Raw genomic sequence first — 14230 nt, forward strand, 5'->3', positions numbered from 1 at the left:
GACAAACTCCTAGAAATATCTTTGAAACGTTTTCTTGGTAAAAAAAAAGATTAGAATTTCCCATTGAACTATGTGTAGTTTATAATTTCATCAAAGTCTAATGCACAGTTTATGATTAAGGAAAAAGAAGGTAGAAAGTATGGAGAAGGGACAAAAGATGTTAATTAACATATAGAGGGGAAACCTAGTGCCAAAAAAATAAAATTCAAGTCAATATTAGACAAAGACAGGAAGCTCCATTTTTGATGTTGGTTCACCTGATCCATACAAACACAAAACAAAGTTATAAAAACTGGACCTTATTTGAAAGAGACCTAACCAATACCATCACCGTTTAGTGAGACTACCACAAAAAAGCATGCAGGTATCTGACCCATGACCTTTAATGTTTTTGCCATTTTTTTAGGATAAAGGAGAAGGTCCTGTTACTGGAGACAATTTGCCAAGTGCTTCGGCATCCTAGAAATTTGCTCTGCCTATTTGATGTCATCATCTGGTTCCCAAGTGGTGGAAGTTTTTTCCAGGAGATACTTGGGTAATGGGTCTAATGATAATAATGGTTTAATAGCGCAGTTTTCTTTTAAAGAACTGAACAAATTAAAAAAAATAATTTCTGGTTTGTATTTATGACAACCTGTGAAGTTAGAAAGGAAATATTGTTATCTATGTAGCCAAAATATCTTTCCTGTATATTTGGGGAAAATGAAAGAAGCCTGTCTCACTTATCTCAAAACTGAGTAATGAATTGACCGATCTTCCCAGCACTTTGGGGGTGCTTTAGTTCTGGTATATCACATTCATTTAGCCAGTGAAATGCCATTCATTAGAATCTTGAATATTTAATTTACTTTTAAATATGTTCGATAAATTCACAGTTTAAAATAAACCCCATCAAACTTTGGTCTCCATGTATGCTGACAGAGATCATTTAAGAGGTTAGAAGTGAAAATCCAAAGACCAAGTATGAGAAAAACAATAAACACCTAAGTCAGAGTGACACTACATGATGTCCTGTGGAGGGTATCAAAAAGCCCAGGCTAATTGCAGAGGAGAGCTTTAAATGTGAGTGAGTGGCTTTATATGGATATTTAATCTTTTCCTCGTAGGAAGCTTTTTTTTTTTTTTTTTAAGCAACTGACATATCACTTGGGACTAATTTATGTTATGGCTTTGGGAGCTAAAATGTTTTTTAAAATGATGTTCACATAAAGTTTTAAAAAAGTGTTAGCTTTTATCAGTTGTAAGCTAATTCTGGATTCCCACCTATATGCACATATACTAGACTTAAGACAAATTAAATAAAATATATTATGTATTGCGTTCAAATTATTTTTGCTTTTGCATTGCAGGCATAACTTTTTAAATGTGAAAATTCAGAGACAGACATATGTGTACAGATCAATACAACTCTGAGCTCATGCCAAAAGCATCCCTGATGGCCTTGTGATAGTTCTGGAGGTGGGTACCTAAGTGAAATATGAATATGGACTTGGAATGCCATGTAAGTCTCCTTATTGGTGTGCGTGTCCTTGTGGATCCCAGATAATATTGTGAAAATTATATAAGATGGCATAATGATGAAACTATGCAAGGCAAAATATAATCCAAATGTATTAAAATCATGAGAAATAAGTAAAGAAAAACCATTCTGAGTAAACCGTAGCAGAATAAAGGAATTGACAACCCTCTTCATAATTCTATTGCAGTGGTTTCTAAACCATTGAGTAAGGTTTTGTATTTCTAATTAGCTAAGTACTGAAATATGCTCTCTGATGTGACTTATGGAAATGTGGAATAACTGCAAAAAATATCAGGGAACTTGAATTTAATGTAGACTCAATACATTTTCTTCATAGCATAAATTATGAAAAATTATTCTGATACAATATTGTAATTTATCCCGCTGCCATCGCTAGAACTTTAGTAGTTAAGACATGTGTGAGGAGGATCCAGTGCAGAGATCCTTGCGTGTCTAGATCAGGGTTTTTCTTTTGCTAACGCTGGGTTAGTTTCATAGTCCGTGATAACTAGGCATGCTGTGATGCCATTACTAGAATCGGAGTCTGGCCCAGATAGGAAAGCTAATGGTAATCATAATGATCGCTGGCATATACTGAGCCCCTGCTGTATGCCAAGTGTTAACTTATTTAGCATGGGCTAACTTATTTAATCCTCACAACAGCCCTATTAGACATATGAAGAAAGTAAGTAACAGTAAGTTACTTCAGAGAAGGTAAGTAACTCACTTAGGCTCACAAGGTCAGGAAGTGGCAGACCTGGGATTTGAACCCAGGACTTTTGGTTCTAGACTCTCTACACTCTAACTTCACTGTGCTGTGGCACCTCACATGCCGTGGTGTTTTTGTACCACTGTTGGTGACATCCTCAGGTCTCTTTGGCATTCTTATCAGAGTGTCAGTTTATCTCTTTGGACTTCTTTTTTCCTGTTCTGTTGCAATAGGACCCCTTTGAATTCAGAGAATATGATGTCCTTAATTAATCATCAAGACATTTCTGGACAGTTTTAGGGGTTTTCTGTGGAGATCTCATTTCTTAATTCTGACTCAACCACCAGAATGATTTGATATATATGACATATGACTCCTGCATAAAATTAAGTGAATAAAAACCCTTAACCACATTTGCTAGTGGAAAAGAAATAAACTGCCCACATTTTTGGAACACATAACCCTAACTGTACCTCTAACTCCTACTTACTCTCTACTAGTTTGAATTTTAGTGAGATTTATTAATGTGGGGTACTAATATTATACTGTTCCAGAATTATGAGAGAGTTGTGTGAAATGAGAAGTCCAGTGAATTACAGGAAAACCAAGATTCTCAAGGCAAAGCTAAAGGAACATTACTGATAACACATATGAGCTTGCTAGCCAGCTTTTAAAATTTCTTGCACCATACTAATCTTGTTATCAATACATTTAAAATTGTTTCCAAGTAATGCTGATCAACACCAGCTCTATTTAAAATACTTTGAAGTACTTCACATGTGCCCAGGCCAATGTGGCTCAGTTGGTTGGAGTGTCATCCTGCAGGTTCGATTCCTGGTGAGGGCACATATGCAGGTTGTGGGTTCCATCCCTGGACAGGGTGCCTACAGAAGGCAACTAGTTGATGTTTCTCTCTCTCTCTCTCTCTCTCTCTCTCTCTCTCTCTCTCTCTCCCTCCCTCTCTTCTTCTCTGTCCGAAATCAATAGGAACATATCTTTGGTAAGGATTAAAGTGTCGGGGGGAGTACTTCACATGTGTATAAGGGCAAGAGTAACACATATGACAGTTCTTTGTAGATTCAAGGGTAAAAGAATGCATGAAAGTGTTAAACAGCCTGATGAAATCCTAACTGGGTAGTGGCACAACTACTTAACAGATTGGTTTATCCTGTGGAGAATTAGTGACCTCCTTCAGTCGATGTATTTGAAGCCCTAGTGAGTGCCTGGTTCTCTACTTGGGTGCTAAGGACCCAGAAATGAATCCGGCACCTTTCTTTGGCTCAGAGGGCATCTGGTCTAATTCTCCCTTCTCCGCTAAATCATTTTGTCTTCAAGTCTTAAATAATCATTCTACCATAGGGAGACCTAGTGTGAGTAACGTAATTACCCCTTCCCTCTTAAAGTTAGAATGAAATAACCGACTTTTACTCTGAAATCCATGGAAATATAAAATTTCCTGCTTTGTTGTCCTTGATAAAATATAACATAACAACTAGTTGCTGGGTTACTACATAAAACACAGGCCCCAAACTGCAGTGGGGAAGAGCAGTTAGCAATTAAGTAACGGAAATGACTAGTGGTTTGAAACCCAGCAGACTGCCCAGGCATCTAGGTTACTTAGGCAACTTTTATCTCTAAGGAAGTAGTTCTGGTGACTCATGCTCATACAGAGTGGCTTCCTTCAAAACTGGTGCATTCAGGGACCTACCATTATGCATCTCTTTTCTTTTTCTTTGGACTAGGGCAGAAAAAGTGCATTGGAGGGCATAGGTTCATTACTTACTGTAGTAGCGTATTATTCACTGGCTGGCCCATATCTTGAAATGTAATGGACTCATGGTGATCAGAGTAAAAGGTCAGTAGTTTCTGCAAAATATTTCTAAATTAAATGAAGGTAGAATTAATAGCTTAGGGAAGGAGGCAAGATGGCGACTGGCAGGAAGGTAGAGAGGGAGAGTGTGTGAGAGAGTGAGAGAGCAATAGAGGTGTGTGTGGACGTGTGTGGGTGTGTGTGAGTGAAATAGGGACAGTTAGACCCTGCAGTTCTTTCGGGGGGCTGCCAATCTGGGCAGTCTTAGATGGCAAAACCCCGCGGCTGCCGCAAACACCCCGGGGAGGACACCAGTGGCACAGAGACCACACCATCTTGAAGAACAGAACTGCTTGAGTCTAGGATCCTAGCCTCGCCAACACCCAGTCTGGTCTCAGAAGCAAACCGGGACCCTACAGCCTCTCTGGTAGAAGACCTGCCACCACAGCTGCAGACCCAGGGACACCAGGACTCCAGGCACCCGGCCGCAGATTTCTGTGAGTCACAAAGCCAATTGCCCTCCCCTGCCGCCCCCGTGGCACCGGCATAGAAACTACCAGACCCCAGCCGCACAATAAGGCTTTCTGCACACACAAAGCAGTGGCGACTCTGCCTGACTTTGAGCCTTGGTGTCAGAAACGGGAAGATTGTTTCCCGTTGACTAGTCTCCGTGCCCAGGCAGGGAGACTGAGCGGAATTCGAGCCTAGCCGCTCATCCCTAGGGAGGTGGTCTTCTGCCACCAGATCTCGCACCCACTCGGGGCAGGGAGACAGCGCTGAACTTGACCCAGGACTTGGGAACTCAGGGAATTTGTTTCCTGCAACTCATCACCACGCCCAGGCAGGAAGGCTGTCCTGAATTTGAGCATAGGTGCACGACCTTGGGGAGACTGTATTCTGCGAACAGATCCTACACCCATGCAGGGAGACAGCACTGAATTTGAGCCTGGGGGTGCAAACCCGGGGAGTTTGTTTCCCATGACCACACCCTGAACCTTAGCAGAGAGGCTGTGGTGAATTTGAACCTGGATGTGCAGTCTCAGGGAGTTTGTTCCCTACAACCAGACCCTGTGCCCACACAGGAAGGCAGCGCTGAATTTGAGCCTGGGTACATGCACACAGGGAGTTTGTTTTCCACAGTGCACACCCACGTGACCAGACCCCACACCCACACTAAGGGGCAGAGCCACCTGACTTTGATTCAGGGCAAGCGCACACAGAAGGCTGTTTACCGCAGGGCAGAAGTGGACCTCCTGTCAACACAGTGCGACTGAGCAACCCGGTCTCCCGGGCAGATAAGGGACCCTGAATCTCCACAAAAGAGGCAGCATTGACCACCAGTGACTAGTCTCCGTTCCTCATTACGTGCACCTGAGATCCCTGATTCCCAGTACATTCACACTAAGAACCAGTGACTCCAATTCTTGGCACATGTGCACACAGGGATCTGATTCTCAGTGCGAGGTAGCACCAAGAAACAGAGACTCTGAAGTTGATTCTCGGCACGGACACAGGGAGCCTCTGACTCCTGACACGCAATAGGGGACTTTGATTTTTGGCACATGCCAGTGGGTTCTCTGTTTCAACGTGGCGCAGGCAGGGTCCCTGATTCTAGGTGCACACACGAGGCCCCACTAAGCACCTATGACTCTGACCCAGGGCGAGTGTGGCTCCTACCAACCCACAGCAACCGCAAGTCTTGGTATCAGAGCTCTTCAGTGATACTTGGGGGTGCAAAACTCCCACTGCACACAGTCCAGGCCCCCACAATTCGACATCTGAACCTTCTGGTGATAGTCAGAATGGGGAGACAACGAAGCAATCCCCAGAGGAAAGAAAAGGAGGAATTGCCAAGTAAGGAAATAAGTGAAACGGAAGCATGCAACATGATAGAAAAAGAATTCAGAGTAATGGTCATAGAGTTCATACACCGAATGGACGAGAAAATCAACAACCTATGCAAAAATCAGGAAGAAATGAAAAATGATATAGCTACAATCAAAAACACTATGGACGGCTTCAACAGTAGACTAGAAGAAGCAGAGGACCTAATCAGCAAGTTAGAATATCAGGTACAGAAACAAGCCCAATCTGCAACTAGAGAAAAAAATTAAACAGCAACTAGAGAAAAAAATTAAAAAACAGGAGGAGAGCCTAAGGGAGCTTTGGGACAGTGCAAAACGAAATAACATACATATAATAGGGCTGCAAGAAGGATAAGAAGAGCAGCAAGGATTAGAAAATTTATTTGAAGAAATAATGACAGAAAACTTCCCTGATATGGGGAAGAAAAAAGTTACTCAAGTACAAAGACTCCCAAGCAAGATGAATCCCAAAAGACCCACACCAAAGACACGCCATAATTACAATGGCAAATGTTATCGACAAAGAGAGAATCTTAAAGGCTGCAAGAAAGAGACAGAGAGTTACCTACAAAGGATTCCCCATCAGATTATCAAATGATTTCTCAACAGAAACACATCAAGCTAGAAGGGAATGAAAGGAGATATACAAAGTGATTCAAAGCAGGGGACTCAATCCAAGAATACTCTTATCCAGCAAGACTATCAATCAAAATTGAAAGGAAAATCAGGAGCTTTGCAGACAAAAAAAGGCTAAGGGAGTTTATCACTACCAAACCAGCAATGCAAGAAATACTAAAGGGAATGCTGTAAAAAGAAGAAACAAAAAGGTAAGAAGGAACACAGCCTCAAAAAATAAAAATGGCTATAAACAAGTACCTTTCAATAATAACTTTAAATGTAAACAGACTAAATGCTCCAATCAAAAGACATTGAGTGGCTGAATGGATAAAAAAACATGACCCATATATATGCTGTCTGCAAGAGACCCACCTCAGAACAAGGGACTCACACAGACTGAAAGTGAAGGGATGGAAAACTATCTTTCAGGCAAATGGAAATGAAAAAAAAACTGGGGTAGAAATACTTATATCTGACAAAATAGACCTCAAAGTGAAGGCCATAACAAGAGATAAGGAAGGCCACTTCATAATATTAAAGGGATTGATACAACAAGAGGATATAACCCTGGTAAACATGTATGCACCCAATGCAGGAGCACCCAAATACATAAAAAAAATCTCCTGGAAGATATCAAGAGAGAGATAGACAACAATAAAATCATAGTAGGGGACTTTAATACACCACTGACATCACTGGAGAAATCCTCTAGACAAAAAATCAGCAAAGAAACAACAATCCTAAATGACTCACTAGATCAGATGGACTTAATTGACATCTTCAGAACATTTCACCCCAAAGCTGCAGAATATACATTCTTCTCAAGTGCACATGGGACATTTTCAAAAATAGACCACATACTGGGTCACAAGCAAAGTCTCCCCAAATTCAAGAAGATTGAAATCATACCAAGCATCTTTCAGACCACAATGGCATAATATTAGAAATAAACTACAATAAAAACAATCCAAAAAACTCAAACACTTGGAAGCTGAATAGCATGTTATTAAATATTGATTGGGTTACCAATGAGATCAAAGAAGCAATTAAAAACCTTCTGGAAACTAATGACAATCCAAAACCTATGGGAAACAATGAAAGCAGTCCTGAGAGGGAAGTTTATAGCTCTACAGGCCTACCTCAAAAAAAAAAAAAAAACAAGAAAAAATGGTAGTAAATCATCTAATGCTACAACTCAAAGAATTAGAAAGAGAGCAATAAGAAAAGCCCAGAGTGAGCAGAAGGAAGGAGATAATAAAGATCAGTGCGGAGATAAATGACATTGAGACCAAAAAAAAAAAAAAATACAAAAGATCAATGAAACCAAGAGCTGGTTCTCTGAAAGGATAAACAAGATTGATGAACCACTAGCCAGGCTCACCAAGAAGCAAAGAGAGAGGACTCAAATAAATAAAATCAGACCCCACAGAAATACAAAGGATTGTTAAAATATTATGAATAACTCTATTCCAACAAACTAGACAACCTGGAGGAAATAGACATATTCCTAGAAAAATACAACCTTCCAAACCTCAATCAGGAAGATTCTAAACATCTCAATAGGCCAATAACTATGGAAGAAATTGAAGCAGTCATCAAAAAGCTTCCAGCAAACAAAAGCCCAGGCCCAGACGGCTTCACAGGAGAGTTATCCCAAACATTCAAGGAAGAACTAAAAACTATCCTCCTCAGACTATTCCAAAAAATTCAAGAGGAAGGAATACTTCCAAACTCATTCTATGAAGCCAGCATCACCCTAATACCAAAAGCAGATAAAGACATCACAATGAAAGAGAATTGCAGGCCAATATTCCTCATGAACATAGATGCCAAAATCCTCAACAAAATCCTAGCAAATCAGATCCAGCAGTACATCAGAAAGATCATACACCATGACCAAGCAGGATTTATACCAGGGATGTAAGGATGGTACAATATCCGCAAATCAATAAACATGATATATCGCATAAACAAATTGAGGGGAAAAATCACAGTCATATCAATTGATGCAGAAAAAGCATTTGACAAAATCCAACACCCTTTCTTGATAAAAACTCTCAGCAAGGTGGGAATCATACCTCAACATCATAAAAGCCACATATGATAAAGCCACAGCCAGCATCACACTCAATGGACAAAAACTAAAACCAATTCCCCTAAGAACAGGAACAAGACAGGGATGCCCTCTCTCACCACTCCTTTTCGACATAGTACTGGATGTACTAGCCATTGCTATCAGACAAGAAGAAGGAATAAAAGGCATCCAAATTGGAAAAGAAGAAGTAAAACTGTCCTTATTTGCAGATGATATGATACTGTACATAGAAAACCCTAAAGACTCCATCAAAAAATTATTAGACTTAATAAATGAATTCGGCAAGGTAGCAGGATATAAAATTAATGCTAAGAAATCTATGGCATTTCTATACACCAATAATGAACTTACAGAAAGAGAGACTAAAAAAGCAATCCCATTTACCATCGTACCAAAAAAATTAAGATACCTAAGAATAAACTGAACTAAAGAGGTAAAAGACCTATATGCAAAAAACTACAGGACATTGAAAAAAGAGATAGAGGAAGATATAAACAGATGGAAGAACATACCGTGTTCATGGATTGGTAGAATCAGCATCATCAAAATGTCCATCTACCCAAAGCAATGTATAGATTCAATGCTCTCCCCATTAAAACACCAATGGCATATTTCACAGACCTAGAACGAACTCTCCAAAAATTCATCTGGAATAAAAAAAGACCCTTAATAACCATAGCAATCCTGAAAAAGAAGAACAAAGTAGGTGGGATCTCAATACCAGATATCAAGCTGTATTACAAAGCCATTGTTCTCAAAACAGCCTGGTACTGGCACAAGAACAGACATATAGACCAATGGAATAGGATAGAGAACCCAGAAATCGACCCAAACCACTATGCCCAATTAATATTTGACAAAGGAGGCATGAACATACAATGGAATCAAGACAGTCTCTTCAATAAATGGTGTTGGGAAAATTGGACAGATACATGCAAAAAAATGAAACTAGACCACTAATTTACACCATACACAAAAATAAACTCAAAATGGATAAAGGACTTAAACATAAGACGGGAAACCATAAAAATACTAGAGGAATCCACAGGCACCAAAATCTCAGACATATGCCAAAGGAACTTCTTCACTGATACAGCTCCTGGGGCAATGGAAACTAAAGAGAAAATAAACAAATGGGACTACATCAAAATAAAAAGCTTTTGCACAGCAAAAGAAACCATCAACAAAACAACAAGAAAGCCCACTGCATGGGAGAACATATTTGCCAATGTTATCTCCAATAAGGGTTTAATCTCCAACATTTACAGGGAACTCATACAACTCAACAAAAGGAAGATAAACAATCCAATCAAGAAATGGGCAATGGACCTAAATAGAAACTTTTCAAAAGAAGACAGAAGGAATGCCAAGAGACATATGAAAACATGCTCAAAGTCACTAATTATCCGAGAGATGCAAATCAAAACGACAATGAGGTACCATCTCACACCTGTCAGAATGGCTATCATCAACAAATGAACAAATGACAAGTGCCGGCGAGGATGCAGAGAAAAAGGAATTCTGGTGCACTGCTGGTGGGAATGCAGATTGGTGCAGCCACTCTGGAGAACAGTATGGAGGTTCCTCAAAAAACTGAAAATGGAACTCCCATTTGACCCAGTGATCCCACTTCTAGGAATATATCCCAAGAAGCTAGAAACACCAATCAGAAGGGATTTATGCACCCCTATGTTCATAGCAGCAGAATTCACCATAGCTAAGATGTGGAAACAGCCTAAGTGCCCATCAGCAGATGAGTGGATTAGAAAACTGTGGTACATCTACACAACGGAATACTACGCTGCGCTAAAAAAGAAGGAATTCCTACCATTTGCAACAACATGAATGGAGATGGAGAGCATTATGCTAAGTGAAATAAGCCAGTCAGAGAAAGATAAGTATCACATGATCTCACTCATTTGTGGAATATAATGCACAACATAAATGGATGAACAAAAACAGTACCAGAGACAGAAACATTGATCAGACCATCAAACCTCGGAGGGAAGGTAGGGGAGGGTGGGGGTAAGGGGGAGAGATCAACCAAAGGACTTGTATGCATGAATATGGGCCTAACCAATGGACACAGACAACAGGGGGGTGAGGGCATGAGTCGGGGGGAGATGGGGGGTAATGGGGGAATAAGGATACATATGTAACACCTTAATAAAGAAATTAAAAAAAAAGAATTAATAGCTTATTTTCCAAGCAGAAATGCTATGTCTTAAAATAATATTTCTTGTCAGTTTTCATTTTGTTATTTAATCTAACTGTGTTATTTAAAATACTAGTCACACTTTTGATAAACTAGCATACTTAAGTACTTTATACCACTACATTAAAATGCTTTATTTTTTTCAAAGAGATGAAAGATGGAATTCAAGTCTCCTTTGAGGGTTGTCTAGAGGCGATGGTTATAAAAATAAAGGAGCTGGAAGGAAACTCCTTTGCCAGCTTCTCTCTCCAGATTTTCTGTCTACCTGCTCGATGCTCCAATGGTATTTGCTTAAAAAAATAGTAGAGAAGTTGTGGAAGAAGTTGGTTCATCCAAAGAGCTTTAGGTCGATATGTGTTTGGAGAAGTCAGTGGAAGAACGTATTGTGGACAGTTGAATAAAACTGGGAGCCAAGCATCTGACTGGTTCCTGGGTTGGGACAGGAGCTCCGGGTGTCCTGTCAGCCTGTGGTGCCAGCTCTTAGTGTGCTCCGCCTACGGGACTGAATCATCCTTATATCTCTTGTCCTAAGGCCAGAAGTCATGCTCTAAGGCTCACCATGTAGACAGTGTTACTGTGGCTGTTTTCATGTTGCTTTCACTGTAGCCCTTTTCTGTTTTTAATTTTGTGGCTGGCAAAGCTTGAAAAGACAGTGAGTCACGCCAACCATTCTTTTCCCTCCAGATAGAAAGAAGCCTTAGTGTGCGGCCAAGGCCCTGAGCACCGTTTGTGCTCATGAACCTTAGCTGCTGGAAGCTTTTCTGTGGGGACAGGGAACATGTGGGAGAGGTACTTAGTCCCGTGGTTCCCAAAGTGTGGTCCCCAGACCAGCAGCAGCAGCAGCATCCCTGGACATTTGTTAGAAATGCCAGCTATCCTTCCCCACTCCAGACAGGCTGAATCAGAAACTCGGGGCGGAGGGGAGGAGGGCGGGCAGCAATCTGCGTTTTAACAAGATGATTCCAGATGATTCTGAGAAATGTTAAAGTCTGAGAACCATTGTGCTGATGAACTGTTAGTACTTGTGGCCAGGGAGAGTATGAAAAATATAGAGGTTGGAGAGTGGGCATGTTGATGAGTCTTTGCTTATAAGGAAAGGAAGAATAGAGAGAAATATCTTAGAATTCCAAAAAAGAAAAAAGAAAGCCTGGAACATAATCATCAGAACTGATTGCTTGCATGAACCTTTGCTTTCTCAGAGAAGGGCACTCCAGATGATGAGGTTACGGAAAATATGTTTGCACAGCTCTGACATTCTAGAATAATCTCTCTAGTGAGAAAAGACATGTCTTGCCATATTAAAAAATAAATTCAATTCAGGTTTGTAAAACTCTGTAAGATTATTGTATTGCATTGAATAGGCGAACTTGTTGGCCCCTTGAAACCCCAGTCCCTACATCTGAAAACCACATGCGTTGTTACTCTCCATGAATTATCTCATTGGAATGAAGTGAGGGCTTCAATATAGAGGATTTGCAAGGCACTTTGAGCGTGGAAAAATGCAAAGCATAAGGATCAAGAATGATTATAAATATTGATGGTGAAGAGAGGTTTAGAAGTTGATACAAAAATGGGTTAATATTTCAACTTCCTTTTGACATCTGCCACTTTTAGTTCTGGCTCTGTCATGTATTAGTTTGTGATATTAAGTAAAACACAGGTTTTTAAAACTTTTAATCTTAATTTTCTCATAAAAAACATAGCATTAATGATGCGCACTCAGAGGATCCCTGTGAGAATAAAATTGGATTAAAATATGAAAATGCAGTTTCTAAAGGTCAAACATTGCAAATTTTAGATGTTGTTGTTATTTTATGTCTGGATTAAAGAGGCTTTGTGATTGTTGACATAGTGACATCACCCAGGAGTTTGGAATAAGTGTGTCAGCAGCTTGTATGATTACAAAAAATAGCTGTGTTGACTTTTCTGCTAATTCTCCATCAGTGGAATGTTTCCATTTTCTCATGAAATAAGGGAGATCCACATATGTTTAATTAAAGAAAGTATGCCTGACATTTTTTATCCTTTGAACTAAGAGACTACACTTCACTCATTCTTTGGTGGAAAGATGACAAGACTGTGGAGTCAGGCCATGTGGGTAAATTCCCAGATCCTCTGTTTACCATGGTGCAACCATGGATAAGGCTCAGTTTCCTCATACCTAAAATGGGGGTGATAATATTTCAGAGTTGCATGAAGATGAAGAGAAATTTACATAACATACATAGGAGAATGCCTAGCACAGAGTAAGTAATCAATAATGTGGGTGTTTGTTAGTGAACTCTAGCATGAAGAGGAGGACAAATGCCTGAAAGTCAAGGGCAAGGAAGAATAAAAGAAGAGGGCAGCTGGTGAAAGGGTCTGATCATTTTGAAAATGAAAATTCAAGGAGTTCCCATGACTTAGTCAAAATTTGCCCGTCAACTTCTACTGAGATAAAAAGGGGAGCGATCACTTTGGGAATGCTCTCCTTCACAGACCATCGCCCAGAGTCACTGATGCTGAGAATGCGCCAGTATCGTGACTGGGACTCCGGAGTGCTCATGCTAATGACAGAGTAAAGCTTTAAATGTGAGTGAGTGGTTTTTAAGGTGTTGATATTTAATCTTTTCCTCATAGGCAGCTTTTTTTTTTTTTTTAAGAGACTGACATAACTTGAGACTAAGTTATGTTACTGTTTTAGGATCTAAAATGCTTTTAAAAATCATGTTCAAAAGTAGATCCAAAGACAAAGAAGCATGAAACAGACTGTGGAATCTCAGAGGGAAGGCAGGGTGGGTGGGTGGGAAGAGATGAACCGAAGAACTTGTATGCATATATGCATAACCCTAGGACACAGACAATAGGGGTGTGAAGGCTTGGGGTGGAGGGTGGGGAGAGGTTAGAGGGTGTCAATGGAAAAAAAAGGGACATCTGTAATACTTTCAACAATAAAGATAAATTAAAAGAAAAAAATCATGATCACATGAAGTTAAAAAACTATTAACTTTTATCACTTTTAAGATGATCCTCCATTTCTGCATGTATTCAAATAAACTAGTCTTGAGACAATTTAAACAAAATGTATTTTGTACTGTGCTTAAATTATGTTTTCTTTTGCATTGCAGGCATATATATTTTTAATGTGAAAATTCAGACACAGACATATATGTACAAATATGTGCAACTCTGAGCTCCTGCCAAAAATGTCCCTGATGGCCTTGTGATAGTTCTGGAGGTGGGCCCCTAAGTAAAATATAAACCTGGACTTGGAATGTCATGTAAGTCTCCTGTGTTGGTGTGCTTGTCCTTGTGGATCCCAGGTACTATTGTGACAATTACTTTTCACAACTTCCTGGGAATTTGATAATTTGGTATGTTGTGTACATTTCTCTAATAAATCTTAATATCAACTTGGTT

The 14230-nt window shown here is 39.9% G+C and overlaps 1 long non-coding RNA gene across 1 annotated transcript; it reads left to right on the top strand.

Annotated features, from left to right (window-relative positions):
• The first annotated feature begins 406 nt into the window (after positions 1 to 406).
• On the top strand, positions 407 to 14230 carry LOC308234489. The gene is made up of 3 exons (XR_013959082.1): positions 407 to 535; positions 1350 to 1458; positions 13939 to 14230. It is a non-coding gene; the product is annotated as an uncharacterized lncRNA (long non-coding RNA).

Source organism: Plecotus auritus (assembly GCF_963455305.1).
Source record: "Plecotus auritus genome assembly, chromosome: 1".
In the NCBI taxonomy this organism is placed as follows: domain Eukaryota; kingdom Metazoa; phylum Chordata; class Mammalia; order Chiroptera; family Vespertilionidae; genus Plecotus; species Plecotus auritus.